The sequence below is a fragment of the Microcebus murinus genome, chromosome X, assembly GCF_040939455.1.
Source record: "Microcebus murinus isolate Inina chromosome X, M.murinus_Inina_mat1.0, whole genome shotgun sequence".
NCBI classification, from domain to species: domain Eukaryota; kingdom Metazoa; phylum Chordata; class Mammalia; order Primates; family Cheirogaleidae; genus Microcebus; species Microcebus murinus.
The window spans coordinates 8,158,052-8,178,389 of record NC_134136.1 but is presented as its reverse complement, the minus strand read 5'-3'; the positions used below and the strand labels follow the sequence as shown (position 1 = coordinate 8,178,389).

The following is a 20,338-nucleotide window of genomic DNA, read 5'->3' as shown; positions in this document are numbered from 1 at the left end:
TGCTGCTAGCAATATGAATGGTAAAGGCAATTCTGATGAGGTCTCAGACAGAAATGAGGATTGAGGTATTGGAAACTGGAGTAAAGGCAATTCTTATTATAAAGTGGCAAATAACTTGTCTGAATCGTGTTCATACCTGAGGTCTTTATGGAGGACAGAACTTAAAAGCGATGAACTATGATACCTGGTGGAAGAAATTTCTAAGCAAACTTTGAAGGAGCTGCGTGACTTCCTTTAACTGCATATAGTAAAAGCAAGAGGAGAGACATGATTTAAAGATAGAATTTATAATTTAAAAGGAAGCAGAACAAAGATTTGCAAAATTCACAGCCTGGCTATATAAAGAACCAAGAAAGGGTGTAAGGACATGGCCAAAAGTTCCTTTGATAATGAGATTAGCATGGTTAGAAGGAAGCTAGATGCTGTTCATCAAGACCATGGCAGAATGACTCTGAAGGCATTTGGAACTGTAATATCAGTTTATCCCTGGGTTTCCAGCCTACTAGCCAGAGTGTTTCTTGTATGCCTGCAGACTTTGGACTTGCCAGCTCTCCATAATTGCACAACCCAATTCCTTAAAATGGATCCCTTAGATTCAGTTTACTTTTCTTAATTCTTTTTTTTATCTGTTGCTCAGAGTTGATCATTTCAATTATCTTATCTTCAGGTTCACTAAAGTGAACTTCAGGTTCTTCTGCCTACTCAAATCTGCTACTGAATGCATCAAGTAAATTTTTCATTTCAATTATTATACTTTTCAGCTCCAGAATTTGTTTGGTTCGTTTTTATAATTTCTATCTCTGTTGATATTCTAAGTTTGTTCTTACATTGTTTTCCTGATTTCCTTTAGTTCTTTGTACATGTTTTTTTCTTTAGCTTTTAAACATATTTAATAGAGTTGTTAAAAGTGTTTGTCTAGAAAGTTCTATATGTGGATTTCCTCAGGATGATATTTGTCCACTTATTTTGCCCCTTTGAATGGGCCATGTTTTCCTGTTTCTCTCTGTATGCCTTGTGATTTTCCTGTTGACTACTATACTGTGGTAACTATGGAAATCAGATTCTCCTCCTTCCCAGGTTTTTATTTTGTTATTATTATTGTTTAAGGCTATAGTAGTCTATTTGTTTTAGGACTTTTTCAAACTATTTTTACAAAAACTATTTCTTGTCATGTGTTCTCACTGATATTTTTGTTCCTTTAGCTGTGTTCACCTAATGTTTTGACAGAGATTTCCTTGAATATCAGGAGTTCTCCATGTCTTTGCAGATTGGCTCTGTGTTGGGGCACCCCTTCAAGACTTAGCTAGGCTTCCTTTGAACCTAGAGATAGCCCAAGATGAAGCTTAAGATCTTTTCTGAGATGTGTCCTTCCTCACCATGACTGTAACTTTCAAAGTTCCCACCTGTACATGGTAGCTTTTGAATATCCTATTTTCTCAAACAGTCTTACCTCAGCTTCTCTTACATGTCTTAGGTGATCTTTTTTGCATGTCTACACTCATAATCTCTTGTCCCAAAGCTCTGTGGTTCTGTAGTTTCCTTGCAGCTTTTATGTGCAGTACCTACTGCTTTTCCCATCTTAGTTTCAAGTTAGGCAGAAATGAGTGACTTGCATCAGTTGTTCAGCTATTCCCCCAAAACAAGATAAAACAGATGTATAAAATAATTTGCAAATAAGGTGTGTTCTGCTTCTTCTCATTCTAGGGAGGGAACTGAGAAGTGATGCTGCCTCTTTAAGACCCAAACCACCACCTCACTCGGGAGGATGTGGGGCAAGGGTGAGTAAAACACCACAAATCTTTACCATCATTTTGAAGATGGCTTTGTTTTTTGAGTTGGTATTTGCTTGGTGGCTGTCAGCCTTTGATTGTTTTACAGACTCTGGCAAAGTTGGTTCAGACAGTTCCTGTTTGGTTTTTTTGTTTTGTTCTTGTGAGTGAAGAGAACTTGGAGCTTCCTAGTCCAACATTTTGTCAATATATTCAATACCTCTACTATTAGAATGCATGGAAAAGGTCTACTGTCCAGATTCTTCTTCCATTAGTGTAACTCCTATTTTTCTTTGCTTTTCTAGCCACTACTAATTATAAGGTCTTTCACATTAGTCATTGTCTTGCTATCACCCCCAGATTGGCAGAGGAGCAGAGGGCCTACAATAGAATCCCTAGAAATACCAACTTTTGCAGAGGAGGAAGAGAGGTATGTTGGTGGAAGATGAGGAAAAGAAAGTTACAGTGTCAGCAAATGCAACAGGTTGACCCTCACTGCATTAGAAACAAACTCTTCTCCGTCTTCAACTTTTTCATACCATGCTTTTTCTCCATCTCCTTGACTTAAAAATTTAGCTCTTCCCTAAGGATCCATCACCTATTTGAATATAGCTCTTTCAGTCACCAGGTTAAAAAGCCTTCGCAAAGGCCTTCATGTCTGTGGATAAAGTTAACTGAAAAAAACTGTGTATTATTGCAGTCATGCACTGCATAATGACATTTTGGTCAACAATGGACCACATATACAATGGTAGTCCCATAAGATTATAATGGAGCTGAAAAATTCCTATCACTTAATGACACCATAGCTGTCATGATGTTGTAGCACAACACATTACTCACATGTTTGTGCTGATGGTGATGTAAACAATTATAAAAGTATAGCATGGATAATTATGTATGGTACATAATAATTAGTAATGATAATAAAGGACTATGCCACTGGTTTATGTATTTGCTATGCTATACTTTTTATCAATATTTTAGAATGTACTCCTTCTACTTATTGAAAAAAAGAGTTAACTGTAAAACATCCTCAGGCAGGTCCTTTAGGAGATATGCCAGAATAAGTCATTGTTACTATAGGAGATGACAGCTTCATGCGTGTTATTGCCCTGAAGACCTTCCAGTGGGACAAGATGTGGAGGTGGAAGACAGAGATATTGATGATCCTGACCCTGTGTGGGCCTAGGCTAATGGATGTGTTTGTGTCTTAGTTTTTAACAGTTTTAAAAGTAAAAAGAAAAATAAATAGAAAAAAGCTCATGGAATAAGGATATAATGAAAATATTTTTGTTCAACTGTACAATGTGTTTTAAGCTAAGTAACTAAAAAGAGTCAAAAACGGTTTAAAAAATTTAAAAGTTTATAAAGTAAAAAAGTTCTCACCCAGAGCATCTTCTAATCTTGTGAGCTCCATTCAGGGTAATGAATGCCCTATACAGGTGTACCATCTTTAATCTTTTTTACTGTACCTTTTCTATGTTTAGATATGTTTAGATACACAAATATTTAACCATAGTGTTACAATTACCTACAGTATTCAGTGCAGTAACATGCTATACAAGTTTGTAGCCTAGGAGCAATAGACTATACCATATAGCCTTATAGGCTATATATATCATCTAGTTTTGTGTAAGTACACTCTATGATGTTTGCACAATGAAATTGCCTAAGGACACATTTCTTAGAATGTATTCCTATCATTAAGTGATGCCTGACTATCATTTTCATTAGCTTCCTGAAGATGGCAGCAATGCTCTATGAAATACAACTATCCACACTTCCTCTCCCTTAAAAATTTGGAAGAAAACACGTTTCTAAGCAGAGTAGGTATAAAATTCTTTTCTTCATGCTTGCCTCTATTGATTATGATTTTTAAATTAATTGTGTCTCAATGTGATGGGTGAAAACTTGCATCTCAGCATTGTTTTAATTTGCATTTCTTTGATAATTAGAAGGCTACACATATTTCTATATGTTTCATAGCATTTCTTTTTCTTCTTCTCTGAATGATTTTCATATCCTTCACCCTGTATTTACATTGGCATTTAATTTTATAGCCTTTACTTTTTCTCATTATAAAAACAGTATGTATGCACTATACAGATTCAACTAAACATAGAAGAAATTTTAAAATAGCCACATACACACTACCAGAGACAACAATTTTAATGTTTAGATCCATTTTTACTAGCTTTTCTCTGTTTAGTTATTTGCACTTTTCACATTTAATATAATGTTGCTCTATATTCTGCTTTTTTTATGTAACTTTGCAGTGATATTTTCCTATGCCATGAATAATTCTTGTGTGTATTTTTAAAAATAGCTTTTGTTTATGATTTAAAAGGCAATTCTTGGGCACTTTTGAAAACTTAGTAAATATAGAAAAATTTAGTAAGAAAACAATGTATGATCCCTCAACCAAGAGAAAACTATTATCAAACTTTTGATATATTTTCCCAACCATTTTTCTATGCAAGTATTATACATTATTTCGTTGGTATCATACAGTAATGTGTAGCTTTACATATATATATTATTTCATTTTATATTATAAGATTTTTTAAAAAGTTAAGATTTTTTAAAAAGTTATTAGCTATATAAGCTAGTTGCTTAATCACCTAAATAATCCATTGCTATTGAATATTAAAATTTCTCCTACTATTTCACTATTAGAAACTATGCTATAATAAGTTCTTTAGTACAAAAGTCTTCTGCTTTTCTGATCCTTACCTTATTAAAGAGTCTCAGATGTGGAATTACTGAGTAAAATGTTATAACAATTTAAAAACTATAATAGCAGTATAAATTTATGTAAATGGCACTTTTCTTGCATTCTTGGTAACATTGAATAGTTTCATTCTTACTTACTATTTACACATTTAGGGTGAGAAAATGGTGCTTTAATATTGTATTAATTTTAATTAAAAAGTTATTAATGAATATATTTCAAGATTATTAGGAACCTGGTTTCCTCTTGTGTGAATTAATTTTTTTACATCCTTTGCCTGTTTATTATGTCTAATAGTTCTTTTAATTCAAAACTTTTTGTTTTCTTGTATCATTTTATACATTTTAAGCTTTAATTAGAGATAAGTTTCCTGCCAGATTGCTTTATAATGAAATTTCTTTTAAATTATATTGAATTTTTTTCTCATTTTGGCTGATTAATGATTATTTTTTTAAATATTAAAAATATAGAAATGTTTAATGAAGATAGTGAAAATCAATAGCAACTTCACCATTTATAGGTAACTAGTGTTAATATTTATTTCTTTCTATTGTTGAGAGAGAGAGGGAAATATTGGAAATAGAAGTTCCTGGTCTAATTCTTGGAGGTAGTAATTACCTCCTTTGTTATAGTCTAGGTCAGGAACTTGAGATCATGGCTTTTGGAATGTGGAAAGTTAAGCCTTCTTCCCTGAAGCATATATGCTCCAGCAAAGATCCATATGTGGTACCCTACCCCCAAAATTCTGCTACTAATATTGTGGAGATGGAAGTAATCACATCAGCTATAACCATCAAAGAACCTCCTAATGCTAGTAGTAATAATAAGAATAGCAAGCATTGATTGAATTCATTGAATTCTTTTTTTTTTTTTTTTTTTTTTTTGAGACAGAGTCTCGCTTTGTTGCCCAGGCTAGAGTGAGTGCCGTGGCGTCAGCCTAGCTCACAGCAACCTCAAACTCCTGGGCTCCAGTGATCCTTCTGCCTCAGCCTCCCGGGTAGCTGGGACTACAGGCATGCGCCACCATGCCCGGCTAATTTTTTTTATATATATATCAGTTGGCCAATTAATTTCTTTCTATTTATAGTAGAGACGGGGTCTCGCTCTTGCTCAGGCTGGTTTTGAACTCCTGACCTTGAGCAATCCGCCCGCCTCGGCCTCCCAAGAGCTAGGATTACAGGCGTGAGCCACAGCGCCCGGCCTGAATTCATTGAATTCTTATTGTATGTCAGACACTGAAATCAGGGCTTCACATAAATTAACTCATTTAATCCTCATAAGAAGTCTGTGAAGCATGTACTAGTATTATCTATATTTTATAGGTGGGGAAACTGGGGCATAGCTGGAGCTGCAAAGAGATCCCAGGGACTGACCTGTACAGATACGATTCTGAGAGTAGGAAAAATGTTATGTCTATCACATTTTAGAGAAAATTATTCTTATCAAGATATTTGGTTCTTTCTACCAGGAAATATAATAGTCTATAGGAACTTAGGCATCTGGTGAAGAAGGGAAGAATAGATGTAATGGTATGTGGGTCAAAAATGATTAGAAAAGGGAGTAGGGAATTCAACAACAAACCTTACATTTACTGTTCAGGAAATTTGTTTTCTGAGTGAAAATAATTATTAGTTAAAATTAACCTTTGAAAATAATTACAATTCAAAAATGAAAGATAATTTTTAAAATTAAAAAATAATAACTACTGTTTGTGACATTCGGGGAAAATGGATAGTCATATATTTGTGAGTGGAGTATAAATTGGAACAAAATCTCTCAACGCTAAAATATGGCAGGTTCCAAAAACACAAAAAATTCATTCAACAAACATTAATTTTTTAAAAAATTATTTTAGAGTATTATGGGGGTACAAATGTTTTAGTTCTATAAATTGCTTTTGTACAGTTTGAGTCCAAGTTGTAAGTTTGTCCATCACCTAGATAGTGTACATTATACCTGTTAGGTAGGTGTGAGTTGATTCATCCCCTCCTCGCCCCTCCTACCTGCTTGATTTCTGATGAGTTTTATTTCCATATATGCATATAAGTGTTGTTCAATTAGTTCCAATTTAATGGTGAGTACATGTGGTGTTTGTTTTTCTGTTCTTGTGACACTTCACTTAGAAAGAAGAATGGTCTCCAGTTCCATCCACATTAATACAACAGATATTAGTTCACCATTTTTTATGGCTGAGTAGAACTCCATGATATACATATACCACATTTTATTAATCCACTTGTGTATTGATGGGCACTTAGGTCGTTTCCACATCTTTGCAATTGTGAATTATACTGCTATAAACATTCAGATGCAGGTGTCTTTTTTATCAAATGACTTTTTTTCCTTTGGGTAAATACCCAGTAGTGGGATTGCTGAATCAAATGGTAGGTCTACTTTTAGTTCTTTAAGGTATCTCTATACTACCTTCCATATGTGAAAAAATGTTCAAGGTCTCTAATCATTAGGGAAATACAAATCAAAACCACAATGAGATATTACCTAACTCCAGTGAGAATGGCTTTTATCAAAAAATCCCAAAACAACAAATGCTAGCATGAATGTGGAGAGATAAGAACCCTTATACACTGTTAGTGGGAATGCAAACTAGTACCTCAAACATTTCTTGAGTACCTGCAACATGCCAAGCAATGTACACACCGAATTCAAAACCACTGATAACCATTTTTAATTAATCAAATTAGCAAAGATCTAAAAGTTTGATGTGGGTGTGGGAGAAAACGCCACTTTCTTTCAAAATTACAAATGCACATATCCTTTGGCCATCATTTCCACTCATAGGGATTCAATCTACAGATCCTTGTGCATGTTCAAAATGACATATGTCCAAGATTATTCATTGCAGAATTTTTATAATATATGAGAAAATACATTTTAAGTAAAAAAGGAATAGATATTTGTTTTCTACTGTTCATTCAATATTAATGAAGGAGAGAGGTTAAACATACACATATGTATATATTTGGGAATTCGTATAATATATGTGGGAAAAAACACATAGAAACAAATATAAATTGAATGAAGTCCCTCTCTCTTTTACATTCTATTTGAAAACTGGTTTCTGGGGTTTATAATACATACTAAGTAATTAGAAAAAGACTGAGGTGCTGATGGTGAGTCATGGGAGACACCCAAGTCCAAATCAAAGAGCCATCTGGGAAATGAGACATAAAAGACCACATATTATGTTATTACATTTACAAATGTCCAGAAGAGGCAAATCTATAGAGACAGTAGAAAAATAAAGTGGTTGCCTGGGGCTGGCATTGGGCATATGCAGCAGATGAAACATAGCGCTAGAGATCTTTCTGGGGCAATGGAAATGTTCTAAAACTGGATAGTGGTGATGGTTGCACAACTTCGTGAGTTTACTTAAAAAATTATTGAATTATACATTTAAAGTGGGGGGATTTTATGATATTTAAATTTTACCTCAATAAAGATGTTAAAAATAAATAAGCAAGCATATGTAAGAAAAAAAATTAAAAGAATATTATGGAGTGTTTAAGAAGAAAGTGAAAGAAGGAACCAATGGTGAGAGCAGCAGCAGCACCAGGAACACCAACTGTCAGTGAAAATAACCTCATAACTCACAGAGGGGCTTTAGATCTTGGAAAGACATGCAGGGTTCTAGGCACCTGCTTTAATGATTAATCCCACATTCCTGCTCTCTCTCACAAATACCCCAGAAGTTATACTTTTAGTATGATTAGAGGAATAGAGTGTAGTGTTTGACAGTGGTGCCTGGTACAAAGTAAATGTTAAGTAAATGTCACCTGTTATTATTTCCTTCCATATTATTAAAAACAGGCTCTTTATCTCTTTGTATCAAGTCTCTCTTGTTCCTTCAATCCATCATCATATCAGCAACTTGATATACCTGACCTGGAAGAACTCATCACTGCAGCAGAAATCACCCATGCGTGGGCTTGATTTCTCCCTGGACAGTCTGCTGTCTGATTCCTCCCTGGACAATCTATTATCTGGATCACTCTGGAAGTCTGGTGAAATGCTTAGAGAGCCTGCTTCTCACCACTCAGGAGGTTTACAATTGCCTATGAGATGCTCAGTGACAAATATCATTCATTTTGAATAAAAGTGGGGACTGACAATATTGAATTTTACCTGGGGCTTGTGTCCCTGAATGGGCCAATTAAGAAATTCTTCCACCTTTTTATATTCCAGGAAATGGCTTATTGCAAAGAACCACCTTTCCCCATATGATTTAGATCAAACTCATGGATATCACCACCCTTCCTTGTTTACCTATAACACGGCCAGGCACAGACCCTCCAAATTCTTATTGTTTGCCTCAAAAATGATTGGCTGAACTGTTTGTACTCACTGGCCCATCCGGGCAATATATCTGAAATCTGGACTTGACCAAACTGTAATTGGGCTTCTCTCCTTCTCACAGGCCCTTTAACCTTGACCCAACCTTGGCCTGAGCCAGCATACAATCCCTCCTTAATGACTCATTTTTTAAAAGGAAAAAACATTTCAAGATCAGCTATCCAATCTTGATACCCTTTCATCACACTTCCACATGCCCCGTTCTTTCTAGTCTTGCTGATTGTTTCCTGTAAAAGGAAATAGTCTTTTCCTGTCTGACCTTTGAGACACTTGAGGATTTCATGGTCAGTTTTTCCCTATTGCAATAGTTCCTTTCCCCCTCTTGCCATAATCCTTTGGAATAAAGTCTGTTCTTACCTAAATCCAGATTTCTTTTTTTAAACTTACAGGTTTAATGAAGTGTAGGAGGTACCCAAACAGATGTTTTAATGCTCAATTCATTTTCTGGTTTCTTATCCAGTTACCCTCACCCACAGGAATTTTACTTTGGTATACTTAGAAGAAAGCTGCTGCATTTGCTGGGGATGGAGTGGGGGCCAGAGTAAAACCTTTTCTTCTTCTTGTCTTTTTGTTTTTTAGGATAGTTTGTGGGGGTGGTGACAGTCTGACAATCAGATTTAATTATAAATCAGAAGGCACTTGGTTCCAATGGAAGGACAAAGGATAAAGAACCAATGACAAGAGGCACAACAGTGGCCAAAATGTAAGTAAAATCACCTCTTTACTTACAGATGGGTTCCATAGAACAAACACCTGCCAGTCACATAGGTGGCTTTAATGCACAATCTATTTGCCTCTCTCTTTGGCAAGCACCATCCTCAATCCCCCCAGGAATTGCACTTGAGAATAAATAAGCTGATATAAGTTTTGGGAGGGGGTACTTCTATAAGAGAGTTTGAGCTTTAGTTAAATGTCAGCCTGCCCTGGTCACAGCAATGGCATGTTTCATGACCATATCCCTGAACTTTTTACCTCTTACGAATTGTTCTCAAGCATGCATAGAAGAAATGCGGATTTTATTTTTGTTCAGAATGAGAGGGTTGGAAGAAGAGGTCTTCAGGTTGCAACATGAGTGCTGTCCTGCCAAATGGATCAGATTTATTGCTAGAGGTATCCCCCTGTTCTCCCAGGTAACCACCCCACATCCCTGGTCCCAGGTAGGCGATAATTGGACATTCTTAGAAAGTATATCAAGTTACTGGAACTGGAATTCCTGAGAAAAAAGAAGTCCTCTCTATTTCTGCCTGTGCCTCCAGGGGGAGGCCAGAACCACTTTTAGAATGGGTACCCAAACTAACATTTTCCTCATTGCCCTTCATTTGTCCTGGTTAAAGCCCTTAGCAAATCTGAACTAAATGGCCATCCCCAGAATATCCTTAACACTAGGAAATGGAGAGGGATCTAGGAATTCCTCAACTCTTCCCTTATTGATCTCCATATTATTGTTATTTTTGATACCTTCACAGTTTCCAGCTTTGTCACTCGTAGAATCTACTGAATGCCTATTTCCCCACCTCCTCACCTCCCCAGTACTCTGCTGATCTGGCCTACAAGATGCCAAAGGATGTTAAGACCATGTGACAACATGAGGGGTTCCCATGGGGACAGACCTGTTTGCTCATTAAAGCTGGCAGGAACACCAAGGTCTGCCATTGTGCACAGGCTTCAAGTTTATTTGTGGACCAGTGTCTTGTTCAGTTTTTGCTAAGGAATATGACAGAAGGAATGACAAGACAAAAGAGAAGACTGTCCCAGTAGCCATTCTTTTTTTTTTTTTAATTTCAGCATATTATGGGGGTACAAATGTTAAGGTTATGTATATTGCCCTTGCCCCCCTCGAGTCAGAGCTTCAAGCGTGTCCATCCCCACCAGTAGCCATTCTTAAAGTGAAGGCCCTTCTAGTGGAGTTAATGCAGAAGGGACACATCTACAGGGTCTTCCCCCTCAGGAAACCCAGCCCCAGCACAGGAATTCTCTAGACAGAGTCTGTCATCCTGCAATTTGGGGAGTGTGCTGACCATGACCTGGAGTTAGAAGTTACATTTTTTTTTATCTGTATATACATATTTGTAAAAACATTCTTACCTCTCTACCTGCATACACTGTGATATTTTCTATTCTATTCTACACTATTCCTTTTTAGAAACTTCTGTTCATGACTCATTAAGTAGATTTCACCTTTGAAAAGTTTGAAAAACCCTGGCCTGGGATAGCAGGGGTGTGAGTCTCTGATTTAAACTGCTAGCAGTTTAAGCAGGCATTTGCTAAACCTGGAGTCCCTTTCTGATGCAAGGGGTTATTTTAAAAACAGGTTTTTTCTGCCACTGTTTCTGTCAGAAAACAATTTCCTATTTTTTTATCTGGCACACACTGTTAACCTTAAAAAGCAATCCTGAAAACAGAAGAGGAAAAATATTATAGTTTATCACAGCCCCCTTCTCCCTAACTACATCTCCACCCAATATCATGATATTGTCTTTTTTCTCAGCATACTCATGTGGAATTGCTGGAGGAGAGGGATTTGCATGGGAGAGCAGGAGTGTGGGATTGGTCATTAAAATAGCTGTCTTGGCTCCTGCAAGTCATTACAACACCTAAAACCCTTCTGTAAATCATGAGAATACTTTTACTGACAACTGGGGCTATTCTTTCTTTCGCATTCAGTTCTCCTCTCTACCTGATTCCCAAAGTATCACTTCTCTTCCTTCACAGAGTATTAGCCATACAAAACAACCCAGAGAAAGGAAGACAGGAGAACAGGGCTTCTCCCCACCACTCCCAGCAAATACTGTGGATTTTTTATACCTGTGCTCAAGTGTTGTGGGTTATTTGTGAGAAGGAACAGGAATGTGGGGTTGGGCTTTTAAGCCTCTCTGTGAGTCATGAGGTTATTTTTACAGCCACTGCTGAGATTCTCTTTATGAAATTACATGCTTTTTAAAAAAGTACGTTAATGTTTTTGTTACCAGATATACCAGGCATGACTATAGCTGGCTTGACATCTGTAAATATATATTTATAATATACATAAATATACACACTCACTAATATGTACCATTTCAATAGCCTCATTTTACAGATATGGAAATGTAGATTTGGATTAATTGATTTACCTAAGGTTACACAGTTTATTAATGGAAGAAATGAAGCATTGTAAATTGCTGTTTTCTTGAGCTTTTTCACCTTTTTTGATATATATGCTGATTTCATGGAGTTAAATGAAGTGCTTCCCATCCAGAGGACCACACCCCCCTCTTTGAGAATCACTGATACCCAGAAAATAGTCTATCTTCTGATAATTCCTACACATTAATAAGATGTGGTTGGTGCATGTTCTCAGTCATATGTGAAAGCTGAAATAGTTGATCTCATAGAAGTAGAGAGTAAAATAGGGGTTACTAGAGGCTGGGAAGGGGAGGAGAGGGAGATAGGGAAAGGTTAGCCGCCATCCCCAACCTTTTTGGCACCAGGAACAGGTTTCATGGAAGACAATTTTTCCACAGATGGAGTGGTGCGGGGTGGCAGAGCTCAGGCAGCAATGCAAGCGATGGGGAGAAGCTGTAAATACAGATGAAGCTTCATTGGCTGACCCTGCCACTCACTTCCTGCTGTGCACCCCTCCCCACTGTTTTCCTGTGAACCCCCTCACCCCCTACCATTTTCCTAACTTTCTTGGAAGACAGTTTTTCTGCTGACAGGGTGGGGAGGTAAGGTGGAGGGAGCAGAGCTCTTCAGCCTGGTCCCTAACAGGCTGTGAACTTGGGGACTGCAGGGTTAAAGGATACAGAATTACAGCTAGATAGCAAAAATGAGTTCTGGTGTTCTATAGCACTGTAGGGTGGCTATAGTTAACAATTTATTGTCTATTTTCAAAGAGCTAGAAGAAGAGATTTGGAATGTTCCCAACACAAAGAAATGATAAATATTTCAGGTGATAGATGGCCTAATTACCCTTATTTGATCACTACACATTGTGTGCATGTATCAAAATATCACCTGTCTTCCATAAATATGTACAACGATATATAAATTAAAAATAGAAAGGAAAAGTTAAGTTTATACTGTAGTCTATTAAGTATACATTATGTCTAAAAATACATATAGTTAAAAAATACTGACTGGTGGAGGGTTTAAGGAAGCAGGGCTCTGGATTGAATGCTATTAGGAAGTGGAGGTTATTCTATGATTGGATATCTCAATATATCTTACCTATAGGGAGTGCTGACTAGCACAAGCTGTAATTGGTAAAGAGGTAGGAGTCACTTATTTTAGCTGAGAGAGGAAGAAGTTTGATATTTTGTGGATTGCACAATGACCTTGTTTTTAGACAATGACTTTGTACTTAGACAAATTTACAGAGTAGTCTTGTTTTGTCTTTCTCATAGTTTCAGAATGAACTTTGCTGATTTTGGTGTTTTATTAGGTTGTTTATGTCTTACAGGAGAATAACAAGGCCTTGTGAGTGCCAGGCAAGCTTCTAACAAGTGTCCAATGAGTTCTTGAATAGCAGAGGCTACTTTTTTCTTTCTCAAGTTTTTAAGAAATAATATAATGAACCGACCACTCAATCCAAGTGCTAGAACATTAACAATAACTTTAACATCTATTATGTGTTCCCCCCTCCATTGTATCCCTTTGCCTCATACCAAGAGCTAGCTGCTCTCCTGAATTGTCTGATTATTGTTACCTTGCTTTTCTTTTTTTAAATCTCGTATGTAAGCTTAAAATTCATATTGCATAATTTTGCATGTTTTTGAATATAATATTCCAGTAAATAAAGAGTATTCTGCCAAATTTATTTTTCCAGGTCTTTGTTTTCTCACATAACATTATTTTATTATGATCAGTCTATGTTGCTGCATGTAGTTCTAGTTCATTCCATTACATTGCTGTATGATATTCCATTGTGTGAATTTACCACATTTTGTTTATCCATTCTCTTGTGATTAGTTTTTGTTCTTTTGAGTGTTTTTGCTTTTACATATAGTGATGATACAGAATTTCTTATTGTTGACTTCTACATATATAACAGTTTCTTTTGATTATATACCTAAGAGAGGAATTGTTGGTTCATATATATGTGAGTGTTCAACACTGGAAAATATTGTCAAATTGTTTTCCAAAGGAGTTGTATAAATTTACAATCCTACCAGCAATGTATAAAAAATCCACTGACCTAATCCTCTCTCACACTTGGAATTATCATATTAATTTTGTTAATCAAATGTATGTAAAATAGTATATCATTTTAATCATGATTTGCTTATCTCTGATTACTAAGAAGGAATCTCATTTCATATATTATATTGGACTTACATGTTTTCTCTTCTGTGAAATACTTGTTTGGTTTTTTCCTCCATTTTTCGATTAGGTTATTTGTTTTTTTTCTTATTGAATTGTAGGAGTTCTTCATGTATTCTTGATGCTAATGTTTTATTGATTGAATGTATGGCAGATATCACCTTCTAGCTTGATTGCTTGTCTTCATTTTCCTTAATTTACTTTTTCATAGATGGAAATTCTTGATTTTAATGCAATTTATGTTAGCTTTTTATTTTCTTATGGTTAGAACTTTTTTGAGGCTTTTGAGAAATCTTTCTGTACCCCAAGGATAGAAAGATATTTGATTGTATCTTCTCCTAAAAGTTTTAAAGGTTTGCTTTTATATCTAAGTTCTTAATCTATCTGGAGTGGATTTTCATTTTTAAAATATGGTCAAAAATTGCTTCTCAGCCTTTGGCTAAAATCAAATGTAAAATATGGACAACCAATTTTTCCAGCTCCATTTGCTGAGCAACCCCTCCTTTCTCTAGTGTTCTTCAGTACTTCCTATGTTATATATCAGAGTTACATCTGTGCATGTTTCCGCTTCTGGGCTGTCTATGTTCCACTGGTCAATTTTTCTACCCTTTCTCTCAGTCTTTATCTGTGACATTTTTTTTCTTTTTTTTAATTTCAGCATATTATGGGTGTACAAATGTTTAGGTTACGTATATTGCCCTTGCCCCCCTTCCCCCCATCTGTGTCATTTTAATACATTTTCTCTAATTGTTTTTTATTAAGCTTTTTATTATGCAAATTTTAGACATATACAAAGATAGAGAAAATGTTGTAATGATCATCTTAATACTGGTTACCAATCCAATTTCAATAATTTCAAGGAATGAACAATGACATTTCATCTATACTCCTACGCAACTCCACTTGCCCTCATCCTACATTATTTTATTTTCTTTTTATTTATTTATTTTTTCTTCTTTTTACACTGTGGATGTCTCATAAGTGACTCATCCTACATTATTTTAAAGCAAATTCCAAGCACCATATCTTTTTTTCCTATAAATATTGATCATGTATCTATAAAATATAAGGACTCTTAAGAAAACACAATCATGGGCCAGGCGCAGTGGCTCACACCTGTAATCCTAGCACTCTGGGAGGCCGAGGCGGGAGGATTGCTCGAGGTCAGGAGTTCGAAACCAGCCTGAGCAAGAGTGAGACCCCATCTCTACTATAAATAGAAAGAAATTAATTGGCCAACTAATATATGTAGAAAAAATTAGCCGGGCATGGTGGCGCATGCCTGTAGTCCCAGCTACTCGGGAGGCTGAGGCAGGAGGATCGCTTGAGCCCAGGAGTTTGAGGTTGCTGTGAGCTAGGCTGATGCCACGGCACTCACTCTAGCCTGGCAACAAAGTGCGACTCGGTCTCAAAAAAAAAAAAAAAAAAGAAGAAGAAAAGAAAACACAATCATGATATCATTGTCAAACATGCATTATTAAATAATATTTCCTAAAATATTTAGTCAGTGCTCAAATTTTAAAATTTAAAAGTCACGATCCAAATAATGTCTAAACCTTGGTATTGGTTAATATTTTTCCTAAGTCTATTTTAATCTCTAGATTTCTTGTGACTTAAAAAACAGTCAATAAGAAAACAAATATCCTAATTTAAAAATGGGTAAAAGATCTAAACAGACACCTCAGCAAAGAAAATATACAGATAGCAAGTAAGCATATGAAGATGATGTGCAATATCATATGCCATTGGAGATTTCCAAATTGAAACAATAATGGCTACAATGACAAACACCTATCATATGGCTGCATATGCAGTTTGTTTATCCATTCACCTTTTGAGGGACATCTGGTTGCTTCCAAGTTTTGACAATTATGAATCAAGCTACTATAAACATTTGTGTGCAGATTTTTGTGTGGACATGAGTTTTCAACTCATTTGGGTAAATACCAAGGAGTGTGATTACTGGATCATGATAAGATTATGTTTAGTTTTACAAGTTACCAAACTGCCTTCACAAGTGGCTGTACCATTTTTGAATTCCTGCCAGTAATAAATGGGAGTTCCTGTTGTTCCATATCCCTGCCAGCACATGGTGTTGTCAGTGTTCTGAATTTTAACCATTCTAAGAGGTGTTTACTATTGTTTGTTGGTGACTACTTCTCACCAACTTCCCTAGTACCACCCTAGTCTAAATCACTATCATTTTTTTTTTTTTGAGACAGAGTCTCGCTTTGTTGCCCAGGCTAGAGTGAGTGCCGTGGCGTCAGCCTCGCTCACAGCAACCTCAAACTCCTGGGCTCAAGCGATCCTCCTGCCTCAGCCTCCCAAGTAGCTGGGACTACAGGCATGCGCCACCATGCCCGGCTAGTTTTTTCTGTATATATTAGTTGGCCAATTAATTTCTTTATTTATAGTAGAGACGGGGTCTCGCTCTTGCTCAGGCTGGTCTCAAACTCCTGACCTCGAGCAATCCGCCCGCCTCGGCCTCCCAGAGTGCTAGGATTACAGGCGTGAGCCACCGCGCCCGGCCACACTATCATTTTTTGACTAGATTATTGCAATATATCTAACTGCACTCTCTGATTCTATCACACTTCCCTATTTTCTACACACCATCTCCAGTGATGCTCTTAAAAGAAGTCAGATAATGTCACTTCTGCTTTAAAGCAGCTTACGATACCTTCCCATTTTACTCAGAGTAAAACCAAAATCCTTACAGTGGACTACAAGACCCTTGTTACTGTTTTTTAAAATTTCATGTCTTACTACTGGCACTCTTGCTCACTCTTCTACCTCCAAAAGCAGGCCCATTTCATTCATTGTTTTGGCCACTCCAATAAATGTTTTTCATCTGGAAACTAATGTCCTTCACTTCTGAGAAATTTTCTTGAGTTATTTCGGTGGTCATTTATTCCCCTTCATTTTCTATGTTTTTTTTTCCTGGAACTCATATTATTGAGATATTGTATCCCTTGGATACAATTTAAAAACATATTTTCTCTCCCATCAGTTTCATCTCTTTTTCATTTTGCTCTACTTCCTGAGAAATTTCCTCAATTTTATTTTTCAAATTTTCTATTGAGTTTTTCATTTTTGATGTTATATATTTAACTTTTAAGGGCTCTGACATTGTTAGAAAGTTCCTCTCATCTACTATTATTTTTGTTGCATAAATCTATTTATACATAAGTATATTGTAGTACCTCATGCTTATACCTTTGCTGTCATCTTAAATTCTTTTTTTTTTTTTTACAGATACTCATTTTACAAAAGAGCACATCTCCTCTTCTCTCTGCATTTTTTTCTGATGTTTTCTGTGGGTAGACCTGGTTATCTTGCAGTAACAACTCATTCCCATATCGTAGGGGCTTAAATTTAAAAATTACTTATTTATCATTCATGCTATATGTCCACTGAGGTTTGGCTAGAGGGTCTGCTCTGTGTCTTCCTCACTCCAGAATCTAGGCTGGTGGAGAAGCCTCGATTCTGGAGCCTTGCCAGGTTTGGGAGAAGAAGTAAAGAATGCGAGGCATGTACTTATTCTTGAAGCTTCTGCTGGGAACTGATAAATGTTATTTTTGCTAAAATTTCTTTGACCAAAGCAAGTTACATGGCCATATATAACTTCAAAGGGGGGTGGATAGATGCAGTCCTACTATGTGCCCAGAAGGAGAGAGAGGACCAGAATATTTATGAAGAGTCCTAATAGCTATTGCTACCTGATCTCACTAAGTCTGAGGGTGAGAGTTTATGCTATCCCGTCAACTTCCCAACAGGTGCTTACACCTAATATTTCCCTTGTCTTAAATCACTAGTATTCCTTTAGCATCTGATTTTTCTTATGCTGGCGTAGTAACTAAGTCTTCATTCACTTCTATGATTTCCTATTTTTTTTTCCTCCCAGTGCCTAAAAAGTAATAGTGTAGTCTTTAAGTCAAATTTGTTTGTTCTTTATAGCTTCATCAATGGCTGACTTCTCCCTCTTAGGACTTCCTTATAAGGAGTATCTCATTTAATTATATACCATTTAATTACATTAACAGAACCCTCTATTAGAGGATTATTTCCCAGGCTAATAAGTATTATTGCTATGGGGATTTCTGTGTTCTCAATATTTGACAGTGTTTTGATCTTTGTCATCTGTTTCAAAGGAACTTCAACCTAATCTTTGCCACTAAGCCCTGAGTTTGCTGTATTAGGTACATCTGTTACTTAGAGAGAGGGTTTAGCCAGATTTGCATATTTTCAGATACAGCAATTAGTTCATCCAGAATCTTTTCATGTGCAGTGGTCCAGTGGACAATTAAAACAATTAGTTACAATTTTCTCCTAACAAAGGAGGAAAATGTGCTTCTTGTTTTGGGGGATGATTTAGTATAAACAGTATTAATACATTTGCCTGTAGATGGTAGCAGCCAAACTTGGCATAATCATGACAAAAATAATTTATTCACAAATGAAGACTTATAAATTTATTCACATCTGTTGACCCAGTAGTCTCCCTGTTGAGAATTTAGGACTATTTTTAGAAACTAAAAAGTTCTAGATCTCAGTATGTTCCTTGAAAACTGAGAAGCAACTTAAATATTCAAACCTAGCAGATATTTTACTTAGTACACAGAGTCTCTGCTAAGTACTGAATGGTTGCCTATGAAATTTTGATAATTGTACTTCAGGCAAATTCTAACCTTTTGCTTCCTGTGGGATCTGGTGCCAGGCTAGATGATAATGGAAGTAATAGATAAGTATGATTTTCATTCAAGTGACTGTATGCAGATCTCTGCTGAAACCTGTTGTGGAAGGTTCTTGTAATAAACATGAAACATTCAAGAAGTAAAGAAGCTTACTTTCATCTAATTATTCATGATGAGGTTTATCAGCATGCATTTTTATTCTCTCTAGGAGACCCCAGAGCTTACTCACTATTATATTAAGTGGAGCTTGTAGAACTAATAGGTTCACAAGTGGTGTTTTTCTTGGAATATTTATAAATTTTGACTAGAGTGGTATTTTTATTTTTTAATATATGTTAGAATTAAACAACAGGTGTATAAACTACTAAATCATACATCCATGGTATAATAATAATGATGATAACTAACACTATATTTTAACCCTTACCGTGTGCAAATTACAATTTATGTGCTTTATATCCATCATATATTTTAATTCTCACAACCATATGATGTAGAAAGACAGTACTTCAAATACTTTTGACTTGAGCTGGGCTATTATGTCAGTAGAAGACTGTGAGAAGAGTGAGTTTGTTTCTCTGTCAATGAACCCTTTCTTTAATCCTTATATTAGGTTAAGATTTTTCCCTAATCTAACGTTCATTCAGTTACCTTGGTATCAGGACTAGGAATGCTTTATTTGGACACATGATAATATACTAACTATTGCTATAATTTTTATTATAAATTATTATAAAAGTAATATATATAAAGGATAAATTATGAAATACAGATAAAGAGAAGAAGAAAAAGTGCCTCACCTGTAACTACTGACAATATTTTAGTTCATTTCCTTCCAAACTGTCAATATGAGATGTGGATGTCCTTAAAAGTATCTTTCTGGGCATAGATAAGACAATTTGCAGTTATTTGCTTAATTGGAAATTTTGAAACTTAGATTTTAAGTTCAGCTGATAAATCTTATGATTTTATTCATAAATCTAATGATCTAAACTCCCATGCATATTTTAAGCTTCATTTACTATAGTAATCATTTCACTATGTACATGTGTATCAAAATATCATGTTGTACACATTAAATATATATGATAAACATATATTGAATGCATTTTATTTTCTCTGCAAGCCTTTCAAACACATTTTCTGCAAGAAATTCTTCCCACATATCTAAATAATTCTATTTTATTGAAATTAAGCATGTGGATTGCAAATATTATCTTAAACACTTTAGTATGTAACAAACTTAGTAACTGTCTTATAGTTTTAACTTTGAAATCACACATTCTATATGCGAATCATATAGAATGTTGGTTTCTTTCATATGCCAAATTCTCAAAAAATACAAATATTTTAAATACCAAGTGTATACAAATATGTTATGGGCTTAATTTACTTTATTTTTAATACTTAATTTTGTATTTTCCCTCGTTTCTAGGAAAAGAAACACATTTGAGGTTTCCATTTCAGGG

The 20,338-nt window shown here is 35.6% G+C and overlaps 1 long non-coding RNA gene across 3 annotated transcripts in view; it reads left to right on the top strand.

Moving 5' to 3' along the window:
• The window catches only part of LOC105866156 (uncharacterized), a 94,028-nt gene that overhangs the window by 32,253 nt on the left and 41,437 nt on the right, over positions 1–20,338 (top strand). For 2 of the 3 annotated variants that reach the window (XR_012916047.1, XR_012916046.1), the window contains exons 3-4: positions 1,705–1,778; positions 9,454–9,577. This is a non-coding gene — a long non-coding RNA (uncharacterized LOC105866156). Of the gene's footprint in view, positions 1–1,704; positions 1,779–9,453; positions 9,578–13,315; positions 14,941–20,338 lie in introns of those variants that run through there. The other variant, XR_012916048.1, reaches the window with a different exon arrangement.